We start from the raw sequence: 20,197 nt of genomic DNA on the forward strand, positions 1-20,197 counted from the left end.
TTGCCGATATTTATGGTCTTCGTTGGTTAGTCGTAGTAGTGATTCCATGTTGTGATAGATTTTTCCTTGGACAGAAAAAACATAGTCGATTTCATCTTAGTGCTGAGCGAAGTGACGCCGAAATAAGTCATTTGGAATCACGGGTTATACGGTTTTAAATTTCGAAGAAAGTGATTGATTCTGGAGTTTCGCCGGTCATGTAATGCAAAAATTCCTGCGGAGGTGCTTGCAGTGATGGTAATAAAATTTTTCCATTTATGAAACAGAATCTGGTGTTTCTCTTCCAAATATTTTCGCATTGCAAAATTGCCAGATGTTACATTCTTTCGCCCGGTCGTTGTGGAATGCTTCATTTGTTAGGCTATACTGTTTGTTTTCATCCACGCTTCTCGTAGGGTGATATTTTCATGACAGGCTTCAGTTCGCAGTCTTTTCCTACAAGATTGTGTTGCAAGTCTTGATTCTTCAATCCATTCATTTCGTTGTTCTTCGGTTTCTCTGCTTCTCACGGTGCTCATTCTCGTTCGTTGGGAACTTAAACGTGCTTCGTCTTTTTCGTTTTTTCGATTTTCTTTTTGTTTTCACCCTTTTGCTTCAGAACTGGCAAGATCTCCTCCTCTTCTACGTTTGGGCATTGTCTAAAATATAAATTAAATCAACGATTCATACACAAATACACTAAGTACCCTTTACACACTTTTTGCACTTTATTTTCGATTTATATTCAGTCACTGTATCACTTTGACTACTCACATTTCACTGTTTGGTTTTACTCACTCACTGCACTACTTTTTCTGTTCCTCCCTTCACCACTGATGAGAAACTGACTTTAGAACCCGCGAAGGATCTTGTTTTACGTATATACCTCCACCATTGGGAGGCCCCACCACTGTCGAATTCCAGAACATACCAAAAAGGCTTAGAATGGTCCACACTGTTCCAGAACATTCCACAACATTCTAGAGTATCCTGGAATGTTCCACAATGATCCGGAATGTTCCCGAACATTCTAGAATTTTCTGGAATGCTCCAGATTATTCCCGAACATTCCAGAGCATCCCGCTGTGGAACATTTCGGAACATTCTAGAAGGTTTTCTCGAATACTCTCGAATGTTCTGGAATGGTCTAGAAATTTCTAGAAGTCGTAACTCCCCAGCCTCATATCCTCAAAAGCACGCCCCTCGGGTAAAAACGGGAACCTTGTTCATGGAGGGGGACAGAGGGCCACTATACATCTCCCCTGATCGTACCGGGACTCGTTTCTGAATTTTAGCGGAACTTACGTTTACAATATAAATGGATAGAAAAGAAACTGTAAAATGATTCCTTGTATGTAAGACATTTAAGGAATTTCGTTCAGGATAAGAGGTGCTGGGATCTGTGGTCTTGAAAGGGCGAACATTTAATCGAAACTAATAGCCATAGTCAGGTTAACTGCACATGTTCTTTACCCTTAAAACGATACCTGCATCAACACGCGCGATCGAGGCCTTGGCTGCCTGTCGACTTAAACCCAGGGCGGAACTCACAAGGGCCTCCCCATCGCACCCCCCTCAGATTTAGTTATAAGTTGGCACAGTGGATAGGCCTTGAAAACCTGAACACAGATCAATCGAGAAAACAGGAATAAGCAAAATATACAAACTGAATAGTCCATGTGGAAGATAAGCAACATCAAGGATCATGCGAGCTCAGGAGCGCCGTGGTTAGCGTGAGCAGCTGTGGATCGAGAGGTTCTGGGTTAAGTCTTCACTCGAGTGAAAAATTTGTTTTCGCAAAGTTATGATCTGTCCGTTCATTCATTGACATCTCTGTTCACTATAATAAGTTTAGTGTCTGTGTTTTGCGACCGCACCGCAAAAACCGTGCGATTAGCAGACGAAAGGACGTGCTTCTCCAATGGGAACCGAAAACATTTGATCGCAAGGTTATAGGTCAACCGATTCCTCCACAGGAAAACACGTCTGATATATTCTATACGACACTGGTGACGGCATGGGCGTCACATGACAGGAATTTGTTGTCGACCCACCTAACTTGCACACTTGGCGAATGGGTAAAAAGATTCTTCTACCTTGCCCGATTTAGGTTTTCTTGTGGATGTGATAATCCCCTTTCTCGAATATTGGTGTGACCTGTGCAACTTTCCAATCTTTGGGTACGGATCTTTCGTCGAGCGAGCGGTGGTATACGATTGTTATGGCTCTGAGCACCATGGGACTTAACATCTATGGTCATCAGTCCCCTAGAACTTAGAACTACTTAAACCTAACTAACCTAAGGACATCACACAACACCCAGCCATCACGAGGCAGAGAAAATCCCTGACCCCGCCGGGAATCGAACCCGGGAACCCGGGCGTGGGAAGCGAGAACGCTACCGCACGACCACGAGATGCGGGCTATGATTGTTATGTATGGAGCTATTGTATCAGCATACTCTGAAAGGAACCTAATTGGTATGCAGTATGGACCGAAAGACATGCTTTTATTAATTAAAGTTGCTTCACTACTCCGAAGATATCTACTTCTAAGTTTCTCTTGTTGGCAGTTGTTCTTGATTATAATTGTGGAATATTTACTGAATATTCACTTCGTCTTCTTTGGTCTACAGCGGCCTACGGTAGTTTTACAATTCTAGTAGCATCTCAACAAAAATATTTTGTTAATTGGTATATCATCAAAATTTCAAACTGTTTTCGGTATGACCGAGTTTTGAAAAAGCTTAAGAAACTGACATCCCAATATGGCAAGAGGCCAGTAGGTGATGGTCTCGCGCGAGAGAACGTGCTGCAGTGGTTTTGTAATGCTGGTGTTGCAGTACTGCACGTGACGATCTACTCTTCCGTAACCGCAAGCTTGTTCTTGATGACCTTCAGGATGCATCTGCAATTAAGAGACAAAAAGGAGAAAACGTTAATCGAAGTGAACTATGCGAGCTCGACACTTCCTCATAATTGCCTCACACTGCCTGTGACATAAAAAATGGTGTGTGAGCAGGAAGTAAGGGAGGCAGGGACGTTAGTGGTCTGTATGGCGCCGAGATTGTTAGAAGCGGACCAGTGTGTCGGATTAGACGAGTGGAAGGGGGCAGGAACAGGTCGCAGTCTTGTCAAAGAATGCAGCCTGCTGCGCACTCCAAGCCATGTAGGAAAACCAGTGGTGAATCAAACACATGACGGTTGCGTGGAAAAAGAAAATTAGCACATCTGAAAAGACGATGTCGATTTTGAGCCAATGACGGTATATGCCACTAGGATTTCAACATCGTCCGCCACCAGATAGCGTAGTGGTGCATCTGCGAGATCGACCCTTTTAACAGGGAACGCTCACAAAAATGGTTCAAATGGCTCTGAGCACTATGCGACTTAACTTCTGTGGTCATCAGTCGCCTAGAACTTAGAACTACTTAAACCTATCTAACCTAAGGACGTCACACACATCCATACCCGAGGCAGGATTCGAACCTGCGACGGTAGCGGTCGCTCGGCGGAACGCTCACAGCCAGAGGACTCAGTGCAGTGCAAACGTGTGGAGCAAGCAGCCAATCATGCCACGGAGATAAGCAAGTGCTTGCTACAGCCAACTCAGCGAGCTTGAAAGGACTAAATTGTGCTCTTGTGAGTGGCGGGATGATCCTTTCGAAGGATCGCCACACACGTTGTGTAACCTTGCCCTTCCTAATCGGCCTACTGGACTGCGATATAATTGAGTGTGATCACATATATCTAATGAAATTTTACAGTGTGTAGGGCAATCGGTACCGAAGGAAAATAATACCCTTTAGCAGGAGGAAAGTGTGCAGGAGATCCTACTGAAGGAAGAAGCCATTGTAAACCAAACCTAAGTAAAACTCCGTCCAAACGGGCCTCGGAAGGCCCAACGGTACCGACCGGCCGCCGTGTCATCCTCAGCCACAGGTGTCACTGGATGCGGAGATGGGGGCCATGTGGTCAGCAGACCGCTCTCCCGGCCGTGTGCCAGTTTACGAGACCGGAGCCGCTACTTCTCAGTCAAGTAGCTCCTCAGTTTGCCTCACAAAGGCTGAGTGGACCCCGCTTGCCAGCAGCACTCGGCAGACCGAATGGTCACCCGTGCAAGTGATAGCCCAGCCAGACGGCGCTTAACTTCGGTGATCTGAAACGGGTAGAATATAGCGCAATCGCTCACGAACCACACGGGTGAGGGGGGGGTGAGGCGGAGTGGAGTGGGGAGGGTACCAAGAAATATTTTTAATGCAAAAAATACTGGTAATACAAAAAATAGCCCACTAGGGTAGAAAATCTGCAGAATCGTAAAGAAGGTAATGGTAAAGAAAATCAAGCAAGTAATCAACGGCGTGGCAACAGAGCGTTGTCACGCTTTCCACAACACAATAGTTCACGAGAAAATAAATGAATCGGAAAGCACTGAGTTTGCAGTTATTTGATCCGAAAAACTAAATTTTGAAAGCAAAGTTAAATGAAGTTACTGATTAAATAAATGAGTGGCTGTAGCTGTTACGTAAAGAAGTGGCTTGCAGTAACCTGAGCTTAACGTAAAGCAAAATTTGGAAAGGGCATGCAATTTACTTTTAATTATTGAAAGGTTGAATTGAATTTACTTCAAACAAATGAGCAACTGAATTTACTGTTAGCATAAGAGCAATAAGTTACTTACCAAGTCAGCAGAAGTCACGCGCTTAGCTAAATACAGAATAAGTGAAATTTCGCACTGTTAATTCGTGCTGAATCCTTGGTTATTAGTTTTGCCAGTGAAATTTTACGTTACTTTAAGTGAGTGAAGTTAATACTCAAAATTGCAAATTCGATAAGTCTTTGTTTGCAATACAAGGCTGAACAGTTACTAAGGCAGCAAAATTTAGACTGAAACTGGTCATTACCAAACAAACAAAACTGGTAGTAAATAGTAAATCAATTTTCATACTTTTACGACACTCGGTGATTGCATGGAGAGGAAAGGGACTATACTTGGTAAAAATGTCTGAGGACAATGACAACACAGTTGCCTTACACGTTTTTAACTACTGCAGGTTATTATTCAAGAAAGTTATAAAAGTCTGCGAAAGAAATGCAATGGGTAATGTCTGTGCATTGTTAGTAATACTCTTGTCAGTTAATAGTATTACAATGTTGTAGCTGTGCAGTCAATTCTGAGCTGCTGCTGCTGCTGCTGCTGCTGTTTGAGATCCATGAGTCACCTTCATAGCCGCGGATGATTATGGGAAAGTCAGCAGTTGGAACTGCAGCTTCTTCCGCCTGTCCACTCCTACCGTGATCTCAATACTCACGGGTTAACGAATTAGGCGCACCTGCACTGGCGCGATAGAAGCTACACCTTGAGTCTGCGAGAGCGCCCGTCAAACACTTCTGCACTCTTTCATCACTCAAGCTGCTCTGCTTCCTCTCCGCTCGCAGAGCGACAGATACTCTCCATACGCAAAGACAAACAACGGCACAGCTACTATCATTTGCCGGCCGGAGTGGCCGAGCGGTTGTAGGCGCTACAGTGTGGAACCGCGCGACTGCTACGGTCGCAGGTTCGAATCCTGCCTCGGGCATGGATGTGTGTGATGTCGTTAGGTTAGTTAGGTTTAAGTAGTTCTAAGTTCTAGAGGACAGATGACCTCAGAGCCATTTGAACCGTACTATGATTTCGTCGTTGCTGTCGGTACATTTAAATAAAGTTCCCTTGGCTATCACACAGCAATTCACAATATTTATATTATAATTACAATCAATTATATGCTGTCAGAAATAAGTACGCTATTACATCAATTACATATTAACTATAGTTTCTGTAATAAAGCTTACAGATTCAGAATTAGCAGTACACGGATTTTAAACGGCGAAAAATTATGGATGGTGCAGAAGGTATTTTATCTGCATTTTCGGTGTTACAGTTCAACCAGCTGCGTCAGTTGTGCAACGGTGCTGGTTTCAATGGTCACGTGAACATTCTCACGTCTGTAGACGAGGTTCTGGACGTTGTTGTTGTTGTTGTTTTGGGGGAAGAGACCAAACTGTGAGGTCATCGGTCTCATCGGATTAGGGAAAGACGGGGAAGGAAGTCGGTCGTGCCCTTTCAATTAACCATCCCGGCATCTACCTGGAGCGATTTAGGGAAATCACGGAAAACGTAAATCAAGATGGCCGGACGCGTGATTGAACCGTCGTCCTCCCGAATGCGAGTCCAGTGTGTTCTGGACGTCCACGCAGTACAGACGCCCACGAGGATTGTCGTACTGCGAGGGCAGCGGTGGCAGGTGGTACAGCTACCACAGCACATATAAGAGGGCTTGTGAGCCCAGACGTGTCAACACGAACTGTTGCGGACCAGTTATTGGCAGTGGGACTACAGGCAGGCGCACCTCTATCCCGTCTTCACTCACGGCATAGCGCCGACTGTACAGCTCGGCTGGTGCTGCCAGAGGATCGATTGGAAGGTGGAATGGCTCGCGGTGGTCTTCAAAGCTCAAAGCAGATTCTGCCTGTACGTAAGTGATGGTCGTTTGCGCGTACGATGTAGACTTGATGAGCGCTGTCCCTCAGAGTGCATTTGTCCAAGACACACAGTCCCTACCACACGACTTATGGCCTGAATGGTCAGGGGTGGGGTGCGATAAGTACAACTCTCGTTCAGCTTTAGTGTTCTCGGGTGGGGGCGCAAACCAATACTCTGTACGTGCAGAATGTCCACTACTGGCCATTAAAAATTGCTACGTCAGAAAATCTATGATTGCTCTTATTTTCTTTGGTTTGGACATAAGTGATCCCTGTTCACTAGGTGCACCAAGGTTCTACACTACTGGCGAGTAAAATTGCTACAGACGCGAAATTTAACTGACAGGAAGAAGATGCTGTGATATGCAAATGATTTGCTTTTCAGAGCATTCACACAAGGTTGGCGCCGGAGGTGACACCTACGACGTGCTGGCACGAGGAAAGTTTCCAACCGATTTCTCATACACGAACAGCAGTTGACCGGCGTTACCTGGTGAAACGTTACTGTAAGGAGAAGAAATGCGTTCCACCAAGTTAACGGCTTTGATAAAGGTCAGATTGTAGCCTATCGCAATTGCGGTTTATCGTATCGCGACATTGCTGCTCGCGTTGGTCGAGATCCAGAATATGGAATCGGTGGGTTCAGGAGGGTAATAAGGAACGCCGTGCTGGATCCCAACGGCCTCGTATCACTAGCAGTCGAGATGACAGGCATCTTATCCGCATGGCTGTAACGGATCGAGTAGCCACGTCTCGATCCATGAGTCAACAGATGCGAACGTTTTCAAGACAACAACGAACAGTTCGACGACGTTTGCAGCAGCATGAACTATCAGTTCGGAGACCATGGCTGCGGTTACCCTTGACGTTGCATCACAGACACGAGGGCCTGCGATGGTGTACTTAACGACGACCCTGGAATGGCAAAACGTCATTTTTTCCGCCGAATCCAGGTTCTGTTTACAGCATCAGGATGGTCGCATTCGTGTTTGGCGACTTCGCGGTGAACGTACATTGGAAGCGTGTATTCGTCATCGCCATACTGGCGTATCACCCGGCGTGATGGTATGGGGTGCCATTGGTTACACGTCTCGGTCACCTCTTGTTCGCATTGACGGCACTTTGATCAATGGACGTTACATTTCAGATGTGTTACAACCCGTGGCTCTGTCCTTCATTCGATCCCTGCGAAACCCTACATTTCAGCAGGACAATGCACGACCGCATGTTGCAGGTCCTGTACGGGCCTTTCTGGATGCAGAAAATGTTCGGCTGCTGCTGTGGCCAGCACATTCTCCAGATCTCTCACCAATTTAAAACGTCTTGTCAATGGTGGCCGAGCAACTGGCCCGCCACAATACGCTAGTCACTACTCTTGATGAACTGTGGTATCTTGTTGAAGCTGCTTGGGCAACCGTACCTGTACACGCCATCCAAGCTCTGTTCGACTCAATGGCCAGGCGTATCAAGGCCGTTATTAGGCCAGAGGTGGTTGTTCTGGGTACTGATTTCTCAGGATGTATGCACCCAAATGAATACCCGTTTAACATCTGCATTTCTTCTTTGTGTAGCAATTTTAATGGCCAGTAGTGTAGAAGGATCAGGGGTCCCATTACACTCCAACTCCATACGCCGCACACCATTACAGAGCCTCCACCAGCTTGATCAGTCCCCTGTTGACATGCAGGGTCCACAGATTGAGGCTGTGTCTATACCCATACCCATCAATCTGCTCGATACAATTTGAAACGGCTCTCGTCTGACCAAGCAACATGTTTCCAGTCATCAACAGTCCAATGTCGGTGCTGACGGGTCCAGGCGACGCGTAAAGCTTTGTGTCGTGCAAGGTACACGAGTGGGTCTTCGGCTTCGAAAGCCTAAATCGATAATGTTTCGTTGAATAGCTCGCACGCTGACACTTGTTGATGGCATAGCCCTGAAATCTGCAACAATTTGCGGAAGGCTTGCACTTCTGTCATGTTAAACGATTCTCTTCAGTCGTCGTTAGTCCCGTTCTTGCAGGATCTTTTTCCGGCCGCAGCGATGTCGGAGATTTGATGTTTTACCGGATTCCTGATATTCACTGTACGCTCTTGAAATGGTCGTACGGGAAAATCCCCACTTCTTCACTACCTCGGAGATACTGTGTCGCATCGCTCGTGTGCCGACTATAACACCTCATTCAAACTCACTTACACTTGATAACCTGGTATTATAGCAGCAGTAACCGATCTAACAACTGCGCCAGTCGCATGTTGTCTTATATAGGCGTTGCCGAGCGCAGCGCCGTATTGTGTCTGTTTACATACGAGGGCCATTCAGAAAGTAACCTCCGGTTGATTTAAAAAAATACACCAAGTTAAAAAAAATATTTTAATATATACATCTTACAACTACATCTTTGCACTATTTTTCTACATAGTCTCCATAGCGATTGAGGCACTTATCGTATCTCTTCACAAGCTTTGAAATTCCTTACGCATAAAAATCACCCGCTTGTGCCTGGAGCCAGGCTGTGACCCCATCTCTGAGCTCTTTGTCGTCATCAAACCGCTGTGACCCGAGTCATTTCTTCAAATGCATGAGGAGGTGATAATCACTTGGCGCCAGGTCTGGGCTGTAAGGTGGATGGTTGATAACGTCCCACTTGAAGGACTCAAGAAGGGCCGTTGTTCTGCGAGCAGAGTGAGGACGGGCATTATCGTGCAAAAAAACGATACCGGAAGTCAGCATACCACGGCGTTTGTTCTGTATAGCCCGTCGTAACTTTTTTATTGTTTCACAGTACACGTCTTGAATAATGGTCGTACCACGTTCCATGAATTCAACCAACAACACCCCTTTGGCATCCCAAAACACCGTTGCCATCAGTTTTCTGGCAGAAAAATCTTGCGAGGCTTTTCTTGGTTTGGTAGGCGAATTTGAATGTGCCCACATCTTTGATTGTTCTTTTGTCTCAGGGTTCACGTACTTAATCCAGGTTTCGTCACCGGTCACGATTCTGTTTAACAATGGTTCTTCTTCGTCCTCATAACGTGACAGAAAGTCTAATGCAGAGGCCATTCTTTGAGTTTTGTGGTGGTCGGTAAGAATTTTGGGCACCCATCGTGCACAGAACTTACGGTAACCCAATCTTGCTGTCACTATCTCGTACAAGAGAGTCTTAGAAATCTGTGGAAAACCAGTAGACAACTCCGACATTGAGAAACGTCGATTTTCACGAACTTTTGCATCAACTGTCTGAACGAGTTCGTCAGTCACCAATGATGGTCTACCACTCCTCTCTTCATCATGAACGTTTTCTCGTCCACTTTTAAATAAACGTAGCCATTCACGGACAACTCCTTCACTCATAACTCTTGGTCCGTACACGGCACAAAGCTCACGATGAATAGCTGCTGCAGAATATCCTTTGGCTGCAAAAAACCTTATGACAGCACGCACTTCACATTTGGCGGGGTTTTCTATTGCAGCACACATTTCAAACTGCCACAAAAACTAAACTAGCGCAGGTACAACGTTCACTCGACCACGGCTTGATGCCGACTGACCTGTTGAGTGCGTGAACGCACAGATGGCGTCGCTACTCCCCCCACAACCCGCACTGTGACCAATCGGAGGTTACTTTCTGAGCCGCCCTCGTATATCTGTATCTGGATACGCATGCCTATACCAGTTTCTTTGGCACTTCATTGTACTTATTCTGGCCTAATGCTGTTAGGGAAAGTTAGGAAAAACAATATGGTTGCCAGAATCAAACACGTACACACTTTGGAAGCGAGTGTGACCTCAGAGCAGAGCGCAGAAGACGACGGACTTGGGTGTAAGACGTGATAGCGGACACACACAGGTGGCCGGTGTTGTAGAAATCGGGTTTATGTGAGCTGCAGTGTTTAGGAGCGAGGCAGTAAGACTATGACGAGTGTGGACAGATGTAAGAGGCTGCATTAGCATCAAGATCTTGCCCCACAATTGGTCATTGCGCAACAAGGTGTGCCCGCAATATTACGTGGAGCATTGGGAGCGTTGCCAACGACAACGAAGACCACGGCTTAACATCTGCAACGAACTGTACGATCATTTCATCGCCCACGTGGCGCCACTACTGTGGCTCTGATTTGAGTAAGTAACATACGTTAAAACTGTAGGTACCTAATCTTGTCATTACCGCCAGTAATTGTCACCTACTTAGGGTCCAGTTCCTTTCGAGTTATTGAATAGTCGGGTGTCTTTGCTTAAAGCTAAAAGAAGAGTAATATAAGACTACCACTGCCAATTTGTTTGCTTGCTGAAAAGATAACGGAAACTATTTAATACTGAAGCCTCAATAAGTTAACTGTGTTATTCGATAATATTCAGCTGCGAAGTTATTCTTGGAAGTTAACAAAGTGAAGACAAATTGAAGTAAAGGAACTTAAATTAAAGTAATTCTGGCAAACTCTAATCTAAGGAACGAATAAATTAAGTATATAAACACTGAAGTGACGAAAGTCAGGGGATAGCGATATGCACAGACGGCTTTAGTATCGCGTACAGAAAGTATGAAAGGGCAGCGTAGTGGCGGAGTTTCCATTTGTACTCTGATGATTGACGTGATAAGATTTCCGACGTGACAGGAATTAACAGACTTTGAACGTGGAATGACAGAGCTTGATGCATGGGACATTTCGTACCGGAAATCGATCGGAGAGTCAATATGCCGACATCCACAGGTGCAAGAGTATGCCGAGGATACCGATTTCAGGCATTGTCTCTCACAACGGGCAACGCAGTGGCCGACGGCCTCCACTTAATGGACGAGAGTAGCGGCATTTGGTGGAATTGTCAGTGCTAACAGACAAGCAACGCTGCCGGAAATGACCGCAGAAATCAATGCGGGACGCACGACGAACGTCTCCGTTACGACAGAGAGGCGAATTTTAGCGTTAATGGGCTACGGCAGCAGACGACCGACCCGAGTGCCTTTGCAAACAGTGTGACATCGCTTGCAGTGCCTATCCTGGGCTGGTGACCGTATCGGTTGGATCCTAAACGGCTGGAAAATTGAGGTCTGGCCTGATGAGTCCCTATTTCAGTTGGTAAGAGCTGACGGAGGGCTCGAGTGCGGCGCAGACCCCTCCAAGCCATGGACCCAGGATGTCAACAGGGCACTGCGCAAACTGGTGGTGGTTCCGTAACAGTCGGGGCTGTGTTTACAAGCAATGGACTGGGTCCTCTGATCCAACTGCATCTACATCTACGTGGTCACTCCGCTATTCACAATAAAGTGCCTGGCAGAGGGTTCAATGTACCACCTTCTCCGTTCCACTCTCGAATGGCACGCGGGAAAAACGAGCACTTAAATTTTTCCGTGCGAGCCATGATTTCTCTTATTTTATAGTGATGATAATTTCTCCCTATGTAGGTGGGTGCCAACAGAATGTTTTCGCAATTGGTGGAGAAGACTAGTGATTGAAATTTCATGAGAAGATCCCGTCGCAACGAAAAACGCCTTTGTTTTAATGATTGCCACTCCAATTCACGTATCATGTCTGTGACACTATCTCCCCTATTTCGCGATAATACAAAACGAGCTGCCCTTATTTGTACTTTTTCGATGTCATCCGTCAGTCCCACCTGATGCGGATCCCACACCGCACAGCAGTACTCCAGAATAGGGCGGACAAGCGTAGAGTAAGCAGTCTCTTTGGTAGACCTGTTGCACTTTCTAAGTGTTCTGCCAATGAATCGCAGTCTTTGGTTTGCTCTACCCACAATATTATCTATGTGATCGTTCTAATTTAGGTTATTTCTAATTGTAATCCCTGAGTATTTAGTTGAATTTACGGCCCTCAGATTTGTGTGACTTATCGCGTAATCGAAATATAGCTGATTTCTTTTAGTACTCATGTGAATAACTTCGCACTTTTCTTTATTCGTGGTCAATTGCCACTTTTAGAACCATATAGATATCTTATCTAAATCATTTTGCAAGTCGTTTTGATCATCTGATGACTTTACAAGACGGCAAATGATAGCATCATATGCAAACAATCTAAGACGGCTACTCAGATTGTCTCCTATGTCGTTAATATAGATCAGGAACAATAGAGGGCCTATAAAACTTCCTTGGGGAACGCCGGATATTACTTCTGCTTTACTCGATGACTTTCTGTCTATTTGAAATGCGAACATTTTAGGTTAGGCTTTACCGTGACTGTTATTGACATTAAGTGAAACAACAAGTTTACTGTTACCAGTTACCGTTTTATTTATTTCCACGACGCATTTCAAAGGTTTAAACCTCCATCATCGGGTGGATTTACATTAGTTAGTATGACATTTGTGTGTGCGTTGTGTTACGATTTTTTGGAGTAACTTGTGGCACTGCCTAGTGGAGAAACAAGACACTATTTCAGAACATGGTTTTGGATTTCTTCTTACAAAAATTAAACTGATATCTAATGGTAAACATAAATAGGTAAACTAGAGTACCTCCAGTGGTCACAGGTTCCTTTCGCTGTCGTAACACATAACATGTATACTGTCACATTTGTAAACAAATATGGCGTCTGGCATCTGCTGGGTGCAAGGTTCGTATAGCAGGAGAGAAGACATAATCACGAAGTGCAAAGAATATATATCGTAACAACATTATTACAGAATTATTGTTTAAAGGATTTGGTGATGTTTGTTTTGAGGTGTCGAATATATGTGTGTGTACTTCAGGTGGCATATAAATCCCATTTTGACAAGTTAAAACAGCTTAACATTCGTACTCGTTTATACAGTCAGGTGAAATGTTAAAATGGCTTAAACTTCATACTTGTTAATAACAATCAGGTGACATGTTACAGATTTGAAGTACAATAATCATATTGGCTACAGCAGTAAAATCATACATAGATGACACTATTTAATTGGGATTAATAGACAGATGTGAGAGGCTGGAGGCAGAAGGAGAGGAAGAGAGAGAGAGAGAGAGAGAGAGAGAGAGAGAGAGACAGGGGCGAGGGAGAGAGAGAGGGTGGAAACAGTGATTACATGAGGGCAAACTGTAAGTAGGCTGTTTATGTTTTCTTATTGGCAACGTTACGTAGCGCTCTGTATGAAAATCACTGGCTGTGCTGTGTGCAGTCTGTGGCTAGTTTGCATTGTTGTCTGCCATTGTAGTGTTGGGCAGCGGCAGCTGGATGTTAACAACGCGTAGCGTTGCGCAGTTGGAGGTGAGCCGCCAGCAGTGATGGATGTGGGGAGAGAGATGGCGGAGTTTTGAAATTTGTAAGACTGTCATGAACTGCTATATATGACTATTAAGGTAAATACAGTGTTTGTACTGTATTAAATTCTTTCATTTGCTAACTATGCCTATCAGTAGTTAGTGCCTTCTGTAGTTTGAATCTTTTATTTAGCTGGCAGTAGTGGCGCTAGCTTTATTGCAGTAGCTCGAGTAACCAAGATTTTTGTGAGGTAAGTGATTTGTGAAACGTATAGGTTAATGTTAGTCAGGGCCATTCTTTTGTAGAGATTTTTGAAAGTCAGATTGCGTTGCGCTAAAAATATTGTGTGTCAGTTAAAGCACAGTCTTGTATAATTCTTCAAAAAGGGGACGTTTCAAAACATTTACATGGCAAGGGGTCTTAAGATTACATGTTACATATATTGGCTGCCTAAAGGTTGGGGTAATACATTGGTTAATGCTATAAAATATGCAGATAGATATACAATTTGTGCCAGTAGTTGACGTACATACAGTTTCAAGCTGACAAGGGGTACAAGCTGTTGGTATGATGAATTATCCGTAAATCTGTTGTACTTTTGGCGGCTGTCAATATTTATGGTAAATATTAAGGTGTGTGCATGTGTGTGTGTGTGTGTGTGTGTGTGTGCATTTTAAGAATGTAGGCCGTTGCTGAAAACACAGATGATACTTTTGTAAATATTGTCATTTTTGTCATTTAACATGGATTCCGGTTTTTTCGTTTGCTGTTTGTATATTTGGAGTGTTTCGAGGATGTCCAGTTTTCTGCCTTTTGGTTGGATGTGTAGGATGCTAATACTTGCGTTGTTAACATGGTGTTTAGTTTCATGCAGGTGGGTAGCTATTGCTGATGTGTGGTATTTTTTGTTTTTTAGTGCTGCCATGAGTTACTTGAATCTAATCTCAAATGTTCTGCCTGTCTGGCCTATGTAGAAGCAGTCAAAGTTTAAACATTCAATTTTGCTCACACCTGTGTGATGATCTGGGTTTCGTGTGCCGATGTTGTGGGGTAACTTCTGACCAATCTTGTTGTCTGTTGTAAAGGATATGCTTATGCCTTTTCGTTTGAAGACATTGGCAATCTGGTTCATGTTACCTAGAAAGGGGATGTATGGAAGATATTATCTTCTTTTTGTTTTTCGTCTTGTGATTGCTTTGCCATTATTGAGTGTTTTAGGGTGTCTACTATGGAGCTGTTGCAACAATTTTCAATAGCTGTTTGTTTTATTATTTCAATTTCTTGATCACATTTGTCTTCAGAGAGTGGTAGTTGGATAGCTCTGTTAATCATGTACCGAAATGCTGGCGCAACGCATTTGCTAATTTTTCACTCTTTCTTTCACAGATTATCGGCAATTTATGCTATTTGTTGTTATTGTATTTGTTCTATTTTTGCTTTGTCTTTTATTTTGTGCTTATTTTTGACTTGTGAAAATGCCGCGAAAAACTGCTAACGGTGCATCGCGATGTGCAATGAGCGATAAAGCCGACTTGAATAATTTGATTGATAATACTAGCGACACTCAGTGTCATAATCATAATCCTCTAATTACAGATAATCAGTGCGTACCGACCACTAGTAATGATTTTAATCCTAATGATGAGCGAACAAATTCAATTATGTCCACACTTAATTTAACGTCAATTGATGACGCGGCACGTTTCGTTACAATGAACGCTGCCCAGTTTGATAAACCTGATTTGCAAAATTTACACAGTGAACAGATAAATGTTTCTAATGAGAATGAACAATGTAGTCAAAATACGTCAGATTTATTTGATTCCGATGTAGTGACCAACAACGCACATCCGATTAGCAAACCTTTTCGTGAATCAGACAATGACCTAATGGTTACATAAAACGCGACAAATGCAGATACACCATCACACAGCATAGAAAATAGAGTCGCTAATTTTGGCATGGATCAAGTTATGGCAGTATTGCCACAACTTAACGAAAATCTCAAACAGTCGAAGAAAGAACAAGACGACAATTTCAGACGACTTAATGAATCGAACAAACAACTTAATGAAAATCTCAAACAGTCGAATGATAAACAAGACAACAATTTCAGACAACTTAGTGCACAGATTACAGCCGTTGCCGTGCAATGTCATGATACTAAAGAACAATTACGTGAGGAAATTAAGGCTTGTGCTAGGAACAGTAGTGAAGAAATTAGATCTGTTGCACAAGAATTCAGTAATACACACGCAGCCACAACGAAATTACTTAGAGATGAAATTAGTGCAGTCGCTAAACAATGTTCTGAAAACGCAACACAGTTACGCGACGAGTTTAAATTAATGACAGCAGAACTTTCACGCACACTGGATGTGAAAGTCGACAAGAAATTTGAACAACAAAACAGCCAAATTGACGAACGTTTTATTCACCACCTACAAAACAGTGAAACGCGTTACCGTAAATTTATACAGGAACAGGACAAAGTAAAGAAATAAGTCATGGAAAAAGTTACTGTACAGAGACAGGAAGATAAGCGTAAGTTATTTACGAAAGCAAAAACATACGTAGACAACAACATTGCTACAGTATCAGACGAAATCAATACTATCAAACAGTTGAACACTAAATTACATGGTGAAATATCCGATCTAAAAACAAAAACAGATACTAATATTCAGATTTTGGAAAATAAATATACAGTAGGCTTTCAGACAATGACCAACAGACTTGAACAATTAGGATTAATACAGGATCTCGATACCATTAAAGCAGACATTAAGAAATTAAACAAAACCACACGTAAAATGCAAAAACAAATTAATGCTTGTGACACTAAAAATGACCATCAGGTAAAAGCACTGACTGAAAAATTTGATGAATTGGCCAGTCGTATTGACGTTATCGAAAATGACACCAAACCAGATGATACGTCACCAGTCTCGTTCAATCAAACACCCGAATTCCAAAATTTACCGCAGACAATCAGTGAGATAGGTTCGTCCAATAATACACTACGTGGAAAATTGTCTTTACAGCAAGAAGTGACAGAGATGAAAAATGTTTCAGCCGCTAACACGACACAGCATACGCCACATTCCGAACATTTCTCACAGTCACACAGCCAATATAGTTTAGGTAATTTACAGAGAGTACGTGACGTAGATACCGAACAGTCACAGACCAATAGATTATCATACAATCGTGAACCTGCTCAGACATCCAGAGACAATAATTTTGATTATAACCGCTTACTATCCGAGAGAAAATTTAAGGTATTTGAGAATGACAGAACACAGATTCACCCCTTGGACTGGATACGACAATTTGCTTTTGCATTTCCACCGGCATTGCCTGTAACGCAGAAACTAAAATTTGTTTGCAGCGCGTAAGAGACCTCAGGGGATTCTTTACGGTTCGATGAATATGCGCCGTAGCGTGCACAGGGCCCCGAGCCGTAGTAGTGGTATTTCTTCTTTAGTTTTCTGCACTGCTGCCTACTCTTTTACTATCCTTTATATCTATCAAAACAGCTCTTCAACTATCGATCTATCTAGGACTAAAAATGAGTAAAGAAAACCTGATACGACAAGTTTTACCTGAAAGTGACAGTTATCATTATACACTCCAGAAATTACACTCACCAGAACTTTTAATACCAGACAAAAGTTTTATCATCAGTATCATCAAAATTCTCAGCAACAGCAAACACATTTTGGTAACAATAAGTGTTTTTCTCAACAACAACAACAGAAGCAGCCGGTTAGCATACCTAACCAACTATGTAATGTACAAGGTCAACCAAGCTTTAATGTTTCGCCGCCTACACGTATAGCGTCGGCTCCACCAAATAGCAACGCACAACAACAAGGAAACCACTATGTACAGAAGACGCATCATTTCAATTCGTATCGCAATGCGCCGTATAGCAATGACTATCATGACAGACGTAAAAATGATGAGCACAGTTTTCAGCGTACGTTTAATAACAGTAGATCTTATCAGCAGCAGAGTCAACCACAACAACAGATATTATGAATGAACCAGACGGTCAGTATCATCCTCAGCCAAATACGCCAGGACGAAGTAACAGAACAATACAAATAGTTGAAATGCCACAGCATCCTCCTGCAAATAACAGCATGTCAGATAGAATTTGACTAGATACAATACAGGTTGCATCCTCCAGCAACGTAAGCCATACTTTTGATATACAGAACCTTGTTCACGAAAATGTTATTACTTTTGAAGACATCCGAGCCACACTTTTACATGAAAACCAGTTATACAAAAAACCATTTCCCATTCTGTCATTGAAGTAAAGATTGGATCATACACATTTTCAGCAGTAATCGATTTTGGATCACCTATGTCAGTTATAAATGAAGAAACCTTCAACGAATGTAACAAAGAGAACACCTATCCTACGTTACCATTAGGCAAAACTAAAGTAAAAGGAGCAATATCTGGTAAAGGAGTAGATGCAAAATTACAGACACACTTATCATTTTGTATTGCAGGTCACATGTTCCACTCAAATTTTTGGATTGTTCCCTTACTGACAACAGACGTTATTTTAGGTACGAATTTTTTGGTACAACATGACGCAATTATTGACTTTCAAAATTCCTATTTAACGTTAACGGATGAAAAGGTACAACTGGCTTTAAAATTTCAGCCTTCTTTATCTGCAGAAGAACATACGATTAATCGGGCAGAGGTCATTTCGACATCGTGTAACATAGACTGTCATTCCACATTGTTCACAGATACATACGTACACAACTACAATACACCAGACGAAACCGACTATGACGTTATGCAAATGATATCTGAGAAAGTAAAATATAGCAGTGCAAATACAGAAGACGAACGTACTTAATTACGCAATATTCTTTTACAGCAAGCTCCAGTTTTGACAACATCCCTGGTACTATGTCCGGTTTTATGTATAAATTTCAAGTTAAACAGCACAACACATTTAAAGCCAAACATTATCCCATTCCATATACCCACAGAGAACAAGTTAAGAAAGAATTGCGAGCTATGCTTGACCAAGGAATTATTGAACCAGCAGTTGGTCCGTACATAAACCCGCTCCACATTGTTAAGAAAAAGGATGGATCATTTCGACTTGTACTTGATTCGCGTCATGTCAACGACATTATTATTAATAAAACAGATCGCCCACAGACACGAGAAGAACTTTTACAGAAATTTCATGGTACCGCTATTTATTCCACGTTAGATTTAAAATCGGGATTTTGGCAAATTCAGCTCCATCCAAACTGCAGAAAGTACACAGCATTTCTCTGTTTTGATGACTGTTATCAATTTTGCAAAATACCGTTCGGTTTAACAATTTCTTCAGCAGCATTTATTCGCGGTTTGAATACTATACTTCCGACAGAACTGAAAGACAGAATCACAACATATGTAGACGACATTCTTATTGCAGAAGCTAACTGATCTGAACACAATTTGATTCTAGAACAACTGTTGCAGACTTTTCGTGCACAAGGGCTCTCAGTTAATCTTAGTAAATCGCACTTTAGCAAAACTTCCATAAAATTTCTTGGACATGTAATTTCAGCAGAAGGCATTGCACCTGACCCGGAAAAACTTCAAGGTTTATGTGACATTACTGTTCCAACGACAAAGAAACAACTACGCAGCTTTCTGGGTTTAATTAACTTTTTCCGTAAATCTATTCGTTACTCTGCTTTAGACATCCCTAGATTATGCGAACTGACGGGTAGAAACGCTATTTGGTCCTGGGATAGACACGCACAGTCTGAGTTTGTTAATCTGAAACATGCCTTGTTGAATGCACCACTTTTATCACACCCAGATCTTACTAGAAATTTTTCCATTGCCACCGACAGTTCTAACACTGCTTTAGGCGTACACATTTTTCAGGAAATTGAAGATTACAGCACTACAGTAATTAAAAACATCGCCTTTCCAAGTCGCATTCTGTCATCTTGTAACGCCGGAAATGCATATCCTCCTTTTTCCATCTATTGTACTATGATTTTTTTCCCTTATTTTGTTACCTGAAGATATGACATTTCTGTGTCTTTATATATTGTAATTGTTTTACTATTTGTATATATATATATATATATATATATATATATGTGTGTGTGTGTGTGTGTCTTTATATATTGTAATTGTTTTACTATTTGTGTGTATATATATATATATATATATATATATATATATATATATATATATATATATACGCATTTATGTCGCTGTATAATCGGTTTGTTTTGTAAATACTATTTGTATTTTTACGCTGGGTCTTGCCTAGGGAAAACTATGCTATTGAACGATTACATCGATAGGTCGTGTGGAGAACCAAAGATTTTGGATCTTTGGTAGCGTTAAGTCTGCCGCGAGGAGCATGGGCAGAGTGGGGTCTGGCTGGAGTAGGGCGGTGGAGCAGGTGTGTTGTGTGACGCTCCCGCGAGTTGCCATACTTTT

This window comes from Schistocerca americana, chromosome 8 (assembly GCF_021461395.2).
Source record: "Schistocerca americana isolate TAMUIC-IGC-003095 chromosome 8, iqSchAmer2.1, whole genome shotgun sequence".
In the NCBI taxonomy this organism is placed as follows: domain Eukaryota; kingdom Metazoa; phylum Arthropoda; class Insecta; order Orthoptera; family Acrididae; genus Schistocerca; species Schistocerca americana.